The sequence below is a fragment of the Rhinoderma darwinii genome, chromosome 9, assembly GCF_050947455.1.
Source record: "Rhinoderma darwinii isolate aRhiDar2 chromosome 9, aRhiDar2.hap1, whole genome shotgun sequence".
Taxonomy (NCBI): domain Eukaryota; kingdom Metazoa; phylum Chordata; class Amphibia; order Anura; family Rhinodermatidae; genus Rhinoderma; species Rhinoderma darwinii.
The window spans coordinates 4544018-4557464 of NC_134695.1; the positions used below are offsets into that span (position 1 = coordinate 4544018).

At 47.4% G+C, this 13447-nt stretch overlaps 1 protein-coding gene across 1 annotated transcript in view; it reads right to left on the bottom strand.

Annotated features, from left to right (window-relative positions):
- CAPN1 (calpain 1) overlaps positions 1 to 13447 on the bottom strand; it is a 65432-nt gene that overhangs the window by 37109 nt on the left and 14876 nt on the right. The window lies entirely within an intron of this gene.

Here is a 13447-nt window from a genome sequence, read left to right on the forward strand (position 1 = left end):
CCTTTACGTATATTTACGGATGGGTGTCCGTGCCTTAGAAATGATAGAACACGTCCTTTTTTTGTCCGTAATCACAGCACGGACTCCCCATAAAAGTCAATGGCTGTTTCCGTAATTACGGACAGCTATGGATGTGCATCCGTAGCCATCCAGAATTACGGAGACATTGCTATGCGACACCAGGGGAATACCCTATATTAGTCCCTGTTTTGTTTTTTTGTGGATCCCTAAATACGGATGCATTACGGATAAACTACGGACCGTACTTATGGACACCCTTCCGAATTTGCGGATGACTATGGATCCATATTTACGGACAGTATTTATGGATGGATGGATGAAAAATACGGACACGTCCTATCTTTGCGGTACACTTCTACTGCCCGGACACCTTCCCGTAAATAAATAGGAAGGCGTCCATGGACAATAGAAGTGAATGGGTCCGTAATTGCGTACGATTTTTACAGTCGTGTGCATTGGGCCTTAGAGATCATTTTAAAATGCATTGGTAATTGCGGTAAACCTGCCTTGGCCATGTTTGAACGATACAAGAAAATGTGGTACATTTAAAGCAGGGGTTCATATAAGGTTTGCTTATTGCCTATGCATTACCAGCCAAATTCTGGGTGACGTTTCATTTTATTAAGTTCCAGGCTTTGGAGGACAAAACCATTTTGGATTTGAGCATACATGATTTGTCCGAACACGGACTAATTATTTCTCCATTACAGCCAAGGAGATTTTTATTCAGTATGTGGGTCATGAACCAAAAGGCCAATAACAGTGCTTTGGCGACGGTTATTGCATACAGTGTATGTGACACACATCTGTTCATAGGGAGGATCACATTGTGCCCAGTTTCCAAGTAACTGCCTTGCCAAATCTGCAAAAGTTTAAATAATAAGAATACCATATCAATTCCTGAATTTCCCTGGCTTATAGCCTCATAGACTTATTTAAAAAAGATGAATGTAGACGGAGCGTGCAGAATTCTGGACAGTTAAAGGACGAGTGTCGCGAAAAAAATGTTTTTTATATCAATTTGCTTTTAGTGTTTTATTAAAAAATGTTTTATTTATTTGTGTGTTTGTGTTTTACTTATTTTTTTACTTTTTCTTGTCTATGGGGGTTGCCATTTTTTTTTCCATCTCTGTATGTGTCGATTAACGACACATACAGACATGGAATATGGCACAAACAGCCCCAAAGTAAATGCGAACGGGGCCCGTTCCATCCACTATGCTGTACGCCGTCTGTTTGGGAACGGCGCATGCGCCGCTCCCACACAGTCCAAATTGAAGGTCTTCAGCCGAGCGACGTCCGGCGCCATTTTCCTGTGGACCGGAAGCCGCGGCCGGACAGTAAGATTACTACTTCCGGTCGCGGCTTCCGGACTTGTGCACTTGGAGCGGAGGGAGCAGACGGAGCGGACGGACCGGAGGGAGCGGCAGGAGCAGGTAAGTTAGGTCTGTGTATGTACGTGTTTTAGTGTGTGATTACTACTGTATGTAAACCTACTACACTGTGTGTTAGCGAAAAAATGGCAACACACAGTGTAGGAGGTTTGACCGTTCAATCCCCTCCTTTCTCCTGGCACTAGCCAGGATAAAGGAGGGGGGATTCTGTGAGCTCACTAGTGCGAGTGAGTATTCTCAAATTTTGCAGCATAAAGCAATGTGGTTGCTTTACCACATGCCAATGCTGCAATTTTGGGAATTGCTCCATCTAGTGACCAGCACTGGGAAATGTTATAAATTAGAATCTAATTTATAATATTTCCTGACCCGTGAAAAAATGTTAAAAATTAGAACAATGTTTAATCACTTACACACTAACTGTTTAACTGTTTAACGCCGATGCTGCTGCAGAATCAAATGTAGCCTCTGGCGCCGATGTGTCCTCGCTCGTCCGACACAATGCAGGACCTGGGGCAGGAAGTGAGTGACGTCACAGCGTGATCTCTCGAGAACACGCTGTGTGTCTGTGCACTGCCAGAAGCTGGGCGTTGTGAAGAGAAGTGGATGATGCCGATTCGTCAGCGCCCAGCTAGTAAAACAAGTCAAAACGCCCAGATGTACATACACAATACACGCCCAGTTGTACTTTAGAAAGCCTCATTTGCATAAATATAAAAATGGTCATAACTTGGCCAAAAATGCTAGTTTTTAAAAAAACAAAAAACGTTAGTCTTATCTACATTGCAGCGCCGATCTGCTGCAATAGGAGATAGGGGTTGCAAAATCTGGTGACAGAGCCTCTTTAAGCTTACTGGTCTATAATTACCCGGGAAAGACCTAGAGCGCTTTTTGAAAATAGGCACCACATTTGCCCTGCGCCAGTCCCTTGCCACTATACCAGTCACTAGAGAATCTCTAAACATTTTGAAGAGGGGGACAGAAATAACTGAACCAAGCTCCTTAAAGAGGCTCTGTCACCAGATTATAAGTGCCCTATCTCCTACATAATGTGATTGGCGCTGTAATGTAGATAACAGCAGTGGTTTTTATTTTGATAAACGATCATTTTTGAGTAAGTTATGAGCTAGTTTAGATTTATGCTAATGAGTTTCTCAATGGACAACTGGGCGTGTTTTTACTTTTTACCAACTGGGTGTTGTACTGAGTATATGACGCTGACCAATCAGTGACTAATCAGTGTCCTACACTTCTCATTGTTCCAGCCCAGCATGATCCACAGCACAGTGTGATTGTGCAGTGAAAGAAGTAAACACGCCCAGTTGCTAAAAACACAATACACGCCCAGTTGGAAAGAAGAGAAAACACGCCCAGTTGTCCATTAGAAAGGCTCATTTGCATAAATATAAAAATGCTCATAATTTAGCTAAAAATGATCGTTTACTGTAATCTACATTGCAGCGCCCATCACATGCAATAGGAGATAGGGATTTGATCATCTGGTGACAGAGCCTCTTTAAGAACTCTAGGGTGTAACCCATCTGGTCCGGGTGCCTTGTGTACGTTTATTTTATTTAATTTAGCTTGCACCATATCTACATTCATCCAATACAGTATATCAACTGATATATTAACAGCACTGGCACCAGCTACATCAGCTGCTCTTTCTTCTGTTGTATATACAGAGCTGAAGAACCCATTTAGTAACTCAGCCTTCTCTTGATCCCCTGTGACCAACTCCCCATTACCACTATCTAGGGGTCCTACATGTTCAGACCTTGGCTTTTTTGCATTTATATACTTGAAGAAGTTTTGGGGATTTGTTTTACTATCCTTGGCCACCTGCCTTTCATTTTGTATTTTTGCTGATTTTATTACCTTTTTACAGATTTTATTAAGCTCTTTATATTTTACAAAGGTTATAGCTGTACCCTCAGATTTGTATTTTTCAAAAGCCCTTTTTTTGTCATGTATTGCCCTTTTTACAGAAGGTGTAAGCCATGTGGGGTTTAATTTTAGTCGTTTATACTTGTTACCTATAGGAATACATTTTGCACTATAATTACCAAAAGGAGATTTGAAAATCTCCCACTTATTATTTGTCCCATTATTTGACATTAGTTCTTCCCAGTCCATATCCTGAATTGCAGCCTTCATCCTGGGGAAATTGGCCTTCTTAAAATTAAGTGTTTTTGCCCTCCCAGCCTGTGTTTGTTTTTTACAGTATAGGTAAAATATAACTATATTATGATCACTGTTACCGAGGTTTTCACGAACATTGACATTCCCAACAAGCTCTGCATTATTAGAAATGACCAGATCCAACAGAAATTCGCCTCTAGTCAGGTCTTCCACAAACTGGCCCAAAGAATTTTCCTGCAACAGGTTGAGGAAATGTCTCCCCTTTGCAGTTGAAGCTGAACCATGACACCAATTAATATCCAGGTAATTAAAATCTCCCGTTATCTCTACAGTACCCGCCTGTGCAGCCCGCTCCATCTGTTTATATAGCTGACCTTCCATCTCCTCAGTTATATTGGGGGGTCTATAGATTACACCAAAAGTAATTTTTTCAGTGTTTACCTCCATTTGTAATTCCACCCACAAGGTTTCAACCTCCTCACAATCTTCACCCTCTAATGTCTCATTCACACTCACCTTCATATCACTTCTCACATACAGACATATACCACCACCTTTCCTATTCGCCCTGTCTTTCCGAAACAGTGTAAAACCCTGCAGATTTACAGCCCAGTCATGTGAAGAGTCTAGCCATGTTTCAGGAACACCAACTATATCTAGATTTTCTTCCAGTATCAAGGCCTCCAGCTCCCCCATTTTGCTTGCTAGACGTCTGGCATTTGTGAACGTTCACTTTAACTTGCCCTTAAATGTTTCACTTTCAGTATCAGGAATGTGATTATTTTACATTATTTGGGCATTTTTTTTTTCACTGCAAGTCATATAATGGCCAGAAATAGTGTTTTTCCTCATGTACACACATATGACAGCTTATTCTGAAAAGTCACCACAACGTATTTCAAATTGCGGAAAATCCGCAGTGTAATACAGTAGCAGCAGAGTAGATGAGATATTTGAACAACTGTCATCCACACGCTGTGTGAAAAATCAGCAGAAAAAATCTTCATAAATCGATCTGCAGTGTTTTTTAATCCGCAGCATGTCAAATTATGCTGCGCAATCATTGGTTTTCGGTTGTGTTTTTCCCATTGAATTCAATGGAGAGGTAAAATCTGCAACAAATCACAAATGTTGCGATTGTTGCGGCGGAAAAGCTGCGATTCCACTGCAAAAATCGCAACTCAGAAAAATAAAAAAAAAGCTTATACTTACCCAGATCTCTATGCTGCTGCATCCAGGCCAGAGTCCTGGGATGACGTTTTATCCTATTTGACTGCTGTAGCCAATCACAGGCTGCAGCGGTTACATGGGATGAAATGTCATCCCAGGAGGCTGTACTGCAGGACATGAGAGGGACGCGTTGCCATGACTATGGGTAAGGGAGGATTTACACAAGTGTGTGCGTTTTGCGCACGCAAAAAATGCTGCGCTTTGCGTGCGCAAAAGGCACTTAACAGCTCTGTGTATCATGATCATATGGTGCGCGGCTGCGTGCTTTTTGCGCAGCCGCCATCATTATGACACTGTTTGGATGTTTGTAAACAGAAAAGCACGTGGTGCTTTTCTGTTTGCAATCATAGTTTGCCTGCTGTTGCGCGAATCATGCACCTCCCACGGAAGTGCCTCCGTGTGGCATGCGTGATTTTCACGCACCCATTGACTTCAATGGGTGCGTGATGTGCGAAAAACGCAGAAATATAGGACCTGTCATGAGTTTTACGCAGCGGACTCACGCTGCGCAAAAATCACTGATAGTCTGCACTGCCCCATAGACTAGCATAGGTCCGTGCGACGCTCGTGACAACCACGCGCGTTGCACGGACGTATTACACGTTCGTGTAAATCCGCCTTAAGTGTAAGGTGTTTTGTTTTTAACCTTCTGTTTTCCACAAACTTTGGTGCAGTTTTTCGGCCGGAATTCCCTGCGTGCTCCAGGGCGGATACGCTGTATACTTTTAGGCAGTCTATCAGCCCTGTGTGAACATACCCGATAAGTTAGGTACGCTTTAATTTTAACATTTACATGCAAAGGATAGGGCATATTTTAGGAAAGATCTAAAAGCTTAAAACAGAAAATATCATGATAGTAAGGACAATTTCATAAAATTGCTCCATAAAACACCAATTGGAGTGGTTCCTTTTGTTATATTGCAAAGCTGTACTTTTCAAGGTCCATAGACAGTAGCAAACGTGTACACTCTAGGGTAAGTGACTGATGTAGCGCCCATGGCAGCGGGCCGTTGGGTTTACTCACCTCCCGACGCCTGCAGCCATGGATCTGTGAGCGCTGGCCTCCGTCTCCCTCCTAGGAGATGCCAGCGCTCACTTCCGCTCCGTTCGGCTGGGTCCCGTAGGGTGCGCGCGCACGCTCACGCCCGGCCTTAAAGGGCCAGCGCGCGCAATTAGGAAATAGTCATCACAATCAACTGCCACGATTTCCTGGTCTATAAGAAGGCCCCTGGCCTTCTAATCCTTGCCTGAGCGTTGTTAGGGTATGTGCACACGAGGGCATTACGTCCGTAATTGACGGACGTATTTCGGCTGCAAGTACCGGACCGAACACAGTGCAGGGAGCCGGGCTCCTAGCATCATACTTCTGTACGACTCTTGGAGTCCCTGCCTCGCTGCGGGACCACTGTCCCGTACTGAAAACAGGATTACAGTACGGGACAGTTGTCCTGCAGCGAGGCAGGGACTCCTAGCGTCGTACATAAGTATGATGCTAGGAGCCCGGCTCCCTGCACTGTGTTCGGTCCGGTACTTGCGGCCGAAATACGTCCGTCAATTACGGACGTAATGCCCTCGTGTGCACATACCCTTAGTCTTTCCCAGTCTGTCTCGCAAATTGTCCCTTAGTGTCTCCCGTTCCAGCTGTTACCCGTGCCCTGTTACCGTTCCTGTATTCCGTATTGTTCCTGTGCCTACCAGCGTTCAAGTGTCTTCCGCCACGTCAAGTCCCATCTACCACGTCAAGTGCCATCTGCCACATCAAGTGCCATCTGCCACGTCTAGTGCCATCTGCCACGTGAAGTGTCTACCGCTTCATCGGATACTGCCCGCCACGTCTGGCGCTACTTGCCGCACCTGCCTCCATCCGAGCTGAAGCCACAGCCACCGCCCGGACTATTTCAGGTACCCAAGCATTACTGTCTGCCATTTACTTCCTCATAGACTGTGACCTGGTCAGCTCCCTCCCCGCTACGGCGGAGCGGCCTAGTGGGTCCACATACCCTGTGCCCGTGACCGTACGCTCAGGCCATGGAACCCGCTGGCCAGCCCAAGACCCCAGTACAGAAGATTCAGACAGAGATGCAGGACCTACGCACACGTCAGGATCAACTCCTTGAGGCGGAGAATTCTATTCTGGTCCGCCTGGATCTACTCGCTGTTCCACCGCCGGTTCTTCCTCCTGAAGCTGTTGCCGTGCCACTGCCTGTTGCTCCCCCTGTTTGTTCTGGATCCTCAGTTCCTCTGCCTCTTCCTCATCGCTGCGACGGTGATCCCAGAGTATGTAGAGGATTTCTCAATCAATGCACGGTGCATTTTAGGCTACGGCCTCATCTCTTCCCCTCCGAGGAGGCCAAAGTGGCATTTATTATCTCCCTCCTCGCTGGCAAGGCCCTCGCATGGGCGAACCCAATCTTGGAGCAACAAGGACCTGTATCCTCGGACCTAGCCTTGTTCCTGCAGTCCTTTCGTGCCGTGTTCGAGGAGCCGGGTCGTACATCCTCTGCCGCAGCCACTCTGTTGACCTTCAAGCAAGAAGGCTCCACAGTAGGGGAGTATGCGATCTCCTTCCGTACCCTAGCAGCCGGGCTGGCATGGAACAATGAGGCACTGGTGGCGACCTTCTGGCAGGGACTGTCCTCTCACATCAAGGACGACCTGGCAGCCCGCGACCTTCCTTCTACCTTGGATGCCCTCATCCTGTTAGCCACCCGGGTTGATATGAGAATCCGGGAGCGCTCTCAAGAGGTTCGTCAGGAGAGCCGGGCCCACAGACCAGCACCCTCTGCCCAGAGACCACTATTGCCCACTCCTAGTGCGCTACCTGAGGAACCCATGCAGGTAGACAGAGTCCGGTTATCTGAACAGGAGAAGCAGCGCAGACGCTCCTCTGGACTTTGTATGTATTGTGGCCTCAAGGGTCATTTTGTGCGCCAATGCCCACAGAAACCGGGAAACTCCAGTACCTAGGGTTGTTCGGAGAGGCAACTAGGTGGAACGTCTCCAAACGTTAAAACCTCTTCCAAATTATCGATACCTGTGACCATCGTCACCGGACAGACATCACATCCTTCCTCCGCCTATCTTGACTCTGGAGCGACTGCTAATTTTATCCACCAGGATCTAGTGGATCGGTTTCAACTACCCACAGTCCGTCTGGAGAGACCCCTGGCAGTTGCCTCTGTGAATGGTCTACCGTTGCCTGATCCGATCATGCTCATCACAGAGCCGTTGACACTACGGGTCGGAGCTCTTCCCTCAGAACAGATCACCTTCCTGGTACTACCCAAGGCTATCAATCCTATCCTGCTGGGTCTGCCATGGCTCCGTCTACACGCCCCGACACTCGACTGGAGAAGTTCTTCAATGGGGTCCCAGATGCCATAGCCATTGCCTGTCACAAGTCCGTCCTGTTGTGCCCCCTCTGCCTCAGTCACTCTCCGATCTACCTTCTCAGTATGCCAGTTTTGCGGATGTCTTTTGCAAACGAGAGGCTGAGACGTTGCCTCCACATCGGAATTATGACTGTCCAATTGAACTGGTTCCCAATGCTTCTCTTCCCCGTGGACGAGTATATCCTCTCTCCTTGCCAGAGACTTTATCGATGTCAGCCTATATCAAGGAGAACTTGGAGAGGGGTTTTATTCGAAAATCTTCCACCCCGGCCGGGGCAGGCTTCTTCTTCGTTAAAAAGAGAGATGGATCTCTCCGACCCTGCATTGACTACCGTGGTCTCAATCAGATCACGGTCGAGAACAAATACCCGTTGCCACTCATTTCCAAGCTGTTTGATCGCATACGAGGAGCCCAAATTTTTTCCAAGCTAGATCTGCGGGGGGCCTATAATCTAATCCGGATTCGCCGGGGTAACGAATGGAAGACGGCATTTAACACCCGCGATGGGCACTATGAATACCTAGTGATGCCCTTCGGACTGTGTAACCGTCCCGCAGTATTTCAGGAGTTCGTTAATGAGATCTTCCGAGATCTCCTCTATATGTGTGTTGTAGTTTATCTCGATGATATTCTAATTTTCTCCCCAGATCTGATGACCCTTCGGAGGCATGTTCGTCAAGTTCTTCTGCGACTAAGAGAGAATCGCTTGTATGCCAAGTTAGAGAAATGCACCTTTGAAAAGAGGTCTTTGCCCTTCCTGGGCTATGTCATCTCGGATCAAGGCCTTAAGATGGACCCTGAGAAGTTAAAGTCTGTCCTGGAATGGCCACGTCCACAAGGCCTAAGGACCATACAGCGGTTCCTGGGTATCGCCAATTTCTACCGGCAGTTTATTCCGAACTTTTCTTCTCTGACGGCCCCCATCTCTACCCTTACCAAGAAGGGTGTGAACGCCAAGGTATGGACTCCAGAGGCAGAGTCCGCATTCATTAGCCTCAAGAAAGCCTTCACTTCAGCTTCGATCCTCCATCACCCTGACGTATCTCGGCAGTTCTCACTAGAAGTGGACGCTTCCTCTGTTGGTGCAGGAGCACTTCTGTTCCAGAGGAGCTCCAAAGGAAAGGCAGTAGTATGTGGCTATTACTCGAGACTGTTTTCTTCTGCTGAGCGCAATTACTCTATTGGAGATCGGGAGCTGCTGGCCATCAAATTGGACCTGGAGGAGGGGAGACATCTTCTGGAGGGCGCTGCTCACCCCATCCTGATCTTCACCGACCACAAGAATCTTACTTACCTTCAGTCCGCTCAAAGACTGAATCCTCCTCAAGCCAGGTGGTCACTGTTCTTAACCCGTTTCCAATTTCTGCTCCACTACCGTCCCGCTGACAAGAATGTGAGGGCCGATGCCCTGTCCAGATCATTTGAGATGGAAGACATGGTGGAGTCCCTTCAGACGATCATAGACCCATCCTGCATTGTTACCGCCAATCCTCTGCAGCTTAGAAATATCCCCCCGGGGAGAACTTTTGTTCAGTTGGCAGACAGAAAAAGAATTCTCCGCTGGGGACACAGTTCTAAACTAGCTGGGCATGCCGGTGTCCGTAAAACCCAAGACCTGATCGCTCATCACTTCTGGTGGCCCACGCTACCTAAGGATGTTCTGGACTTTGTCTCTGCTTGCACGGTCTGTGCTTCTAATAAAGCGACTCACTCCAAGCCTGCCGGCCTGCTTCAACCCCTGCCTGTACCCAGTGCCCCCTGGCAGCACATCGCAATGGACTTCGTCACAGACCTTCCTCTCTCAGCAGGATGCAACACCATCTGGGTGGTGGTGGACCGGTTCTCTAAGATGGCACATTTTATCCCGCTGACCGGCCTACCCTCTGCTCCTCGTCTGGCGAGTCTCTTCATTCAGCACATCTTTCGCTTGCATGGCTTGCCTCTTCACATTGTGTCCGACCGGGGGGTTCAGTTTACCTCTAAGTTCTGGAGAGCACTCTGTAAACTCCTGGATGTGAGTTTGGACTTTTCCTCTGCCTATCACCACCAGTCCAATGGGCAAGTTGAGAGGATCAACCAGATCATGGAAAATTATCTCCGCCACTTCATCTCTTCACAGCACGATAACTGGGTACAGCTTCTTCCATGGGCCGAGTTTTCTTACAACAACCACACAAGTGAGTCCACCATTTCCACTCCGTTTCACATCGTGTGCAGTCAACATCCCAGAGTTCCTCTTCCTGTATCAACTTCATCTCAGGTACCCGCTGCTGACTCTGCATATGGGGACTTCCTGCAAGTCTGGCAACAGACCCGGTCCTCTATCTTGCTGGCGGTGGATCGCATGAAGCGAAAGGCAGATACCAAGAGAAGAGAGCCGCCTCAGTATCTTCCTGGGACTAAGGTCTGGCTGTCCTCTCGGAACATTCGCTTGAGGGTGCCTTCATACAAGTTTGCTCCCAGGTTCCTTGGTCCTTTCGAGATCCTGCAACAAATTAACCCTGCCTCCTATAAACTGCCTCCTACCCTCAGAATCCCTAACTCCTTCCATGTGTCCCTCCTGAAACCAGTGGTCCTGAACCGCTACAGCAAGACTTCTAATTCCACAGTTGCTCCCAGTGGTCCTTCTGATGTATTCGAGGTAAAGGAGATCCTGGACCACAAGAGAGTAGGAGGCAGGTCTTTCTATTTGGTGGACTGGAGAGGGTTTGGTCCTGAGGAGAGGTCCTGGGAGCCAGAAGAGAACCTCAGCGCCCCTACTCTTATTAAAAAGTTCCTCTCTCACCCTGGCCCCAAGAAGAGGGGGCGTAAGAGGGGGGATACTGTAGCGCCCATGGCCGCGGGGTTTACTCACCTCCCGACGGCCGCAGCCATGGATCTGTGAGCGCTGGCCTCCGTCTCCCTCCTAGGAGATGCCAGCGCTCACTTCCGCTCCGTTCGGCTGGGTCCCGTAGGGTGCGCGCGCACGCTAGCGCCCGGCCTTAAAGGGCCAGCGCGAGCAATTAGGAAATCGTCATCACAATCAACTGCCACGATTTCCTGGTCTATAAGAAGGCCCCTGGCCTTCTAATCCTTGCCTGAGCATTGCTAGTCTTTCCCAGTCTGTCTCGCAAATGGTCCCTTAGTGTTTCCCGTTCCAGCTGTTACCCGTGCCCTGTATTCCGTATTGTTCCTGTGCCTACCAGCGTTCAAGTGTCTTCCGCCACATCTAGTGCCATCTGCCACGTCTAGTGCCATCTGCCACGTCTAGTGTCTACCGCTTCATCGGATACTGCCCGCCACGTCTGGCGCTACTTGCCGCACCTGCCTCCATCCGTGCTGAAGCCGCAGCCACCGCCCGGACTATTTCAGGTACCCAAGCATTACTGTCTGCCATTTACTTCCGCATAGACTGTGACCTGGTCAGCTGCCTCCCCGCTACGGCAGAGCGGCCTAGTGGGTCCACATACCCTGTGCCCGTGACAACTGACAATATCTCCAGCAACATTCATCACCAGGGAGTGCAAAAAAAGTCAATCTTGGGTGATCCCCTTTCGAACTGTGAATGAATAGCCTGCCAGCACCCATAAATACACAATAGATAAGATCCCGCCAAAAATTATTGACTATAAATGCTTAATACTTTCACTGGATAGGTACAGTTGCACTTTTATTTGGACTTCTTATGAGTACGGTCTACTTTTTTCTCAACCACAAATTATGCGATTTAAAAGGAAGATAACGGATATGTTCACACAGAGTTTCTTGCAGGCAGAAAAATCACTTTCTTTGCCGCATTTTTTGCTGCGTTTCTCGGCCGCGACCATTGAGCACCGTGTGCAAAAAACTTCACAAAGAATGCTTTATTCGATTAGAGACAGAACCGCGGTAAGAATGAGCATGCTGGTTTTTTTTCCCCAGAGGTTTTTTGGAGCAGTTCTCAATGCGGTTTCCACGTCAACAGCGCCAAAAAACTCAACGCAAATCCAACCCAAAATCCGCAGGGAAACCTGCACCAATTTGTGCAGAATTTGTAGCGTATTGGCTGACAATAGCAAGGAATAGATTACATTCTACTATACTGCAAAAGAAGTGAAGATAGAAAATAGGGTTAAAGATCCTTGCAGGTTTTCCGCCCACATTAGATGGAAAATCTGCAGCAATTCTGCTATGTGTGAACACAGTCTTAAAGGAGTTTTCTGGGAATTTTCAAAATTTACAGCAGGGCAAGGGATGGCATATGATAATAAACTAGCAGATACTCACCACCTGAAGTGCCCCCGGCTCCAGCACTGAGGTCTTGTTCTCTTCCAGTCCCGGAAGCTCCTGCAGCGGTCACTTGCCGTTCATTGCAGCATCACTGCTGAGGCCAGCGATGCAGCGACACGATACTGACGAATGGCACGAGACCGCTGCAGGAGTTTTTCCGGGACTGAAGCAGTGGAGAATGGATTATCAGTGTTGTAACAGCGGGCACTTCAGGGGGTGAATAACTGCTAAAGCTGAAACTGTCCATATGACTAACCGATTACAATAAAGCATAATAACCTATTAGAGTTATACCAGTGGGTATAATTACACCCACTAAACAGTCCCCCCCAAAGTGACAAACAATTCGGCTTAAACAAACCACTTCCTGGCTATGTGGAGTCACATGGTGCATCACATGATCCATTTAATGCCAGTCTGCAGCTGCGCAAAAAGATCATGTGATGCGGTCTTTAATCCCTGTTCCTAAATTGTGAAGTTTATGCCACTTTCTTTTTTAGAGCTGCTCTCTGGCTGGGAAAAACATGTGATACACAACGTGACTCAACAGAATCAAGCAGTGGGTTTTTTTCAGCTACTTTTTGGCGCTATTGGGGGCTTTTTAGTGGATGTAAATACGCTCACTTGTATAGCTGTATTATGACGTCACAGACATAACTATTATGCTACCAAACAATATTTTAATGTTACCATAAACAAAGCCTAACAGACACTACTGTCTCCAGCCAGTTACCTAGTCGATGTCTGTAAATACGATGAAAAACTAATTATTGGAAACAGTGACTAACCTGGCCATGCCGGTCAGCAAATTCTATTCCTATGTTGAACCGGACTGTAATTTCATTGCCATTCTTCTGATAATATGAAACATTAAATCTTTCTCTAAACCTTATAAAAGCGTATGCCAGTCTGAGGCCGCTTTCACATAGCCATAATAAGGGGACATGTTAGTGTCTGTATTACAGCCACTACAACCGGACCTCCAGCAGTTCAACAGAACAGAATCCAGACCGCCATAA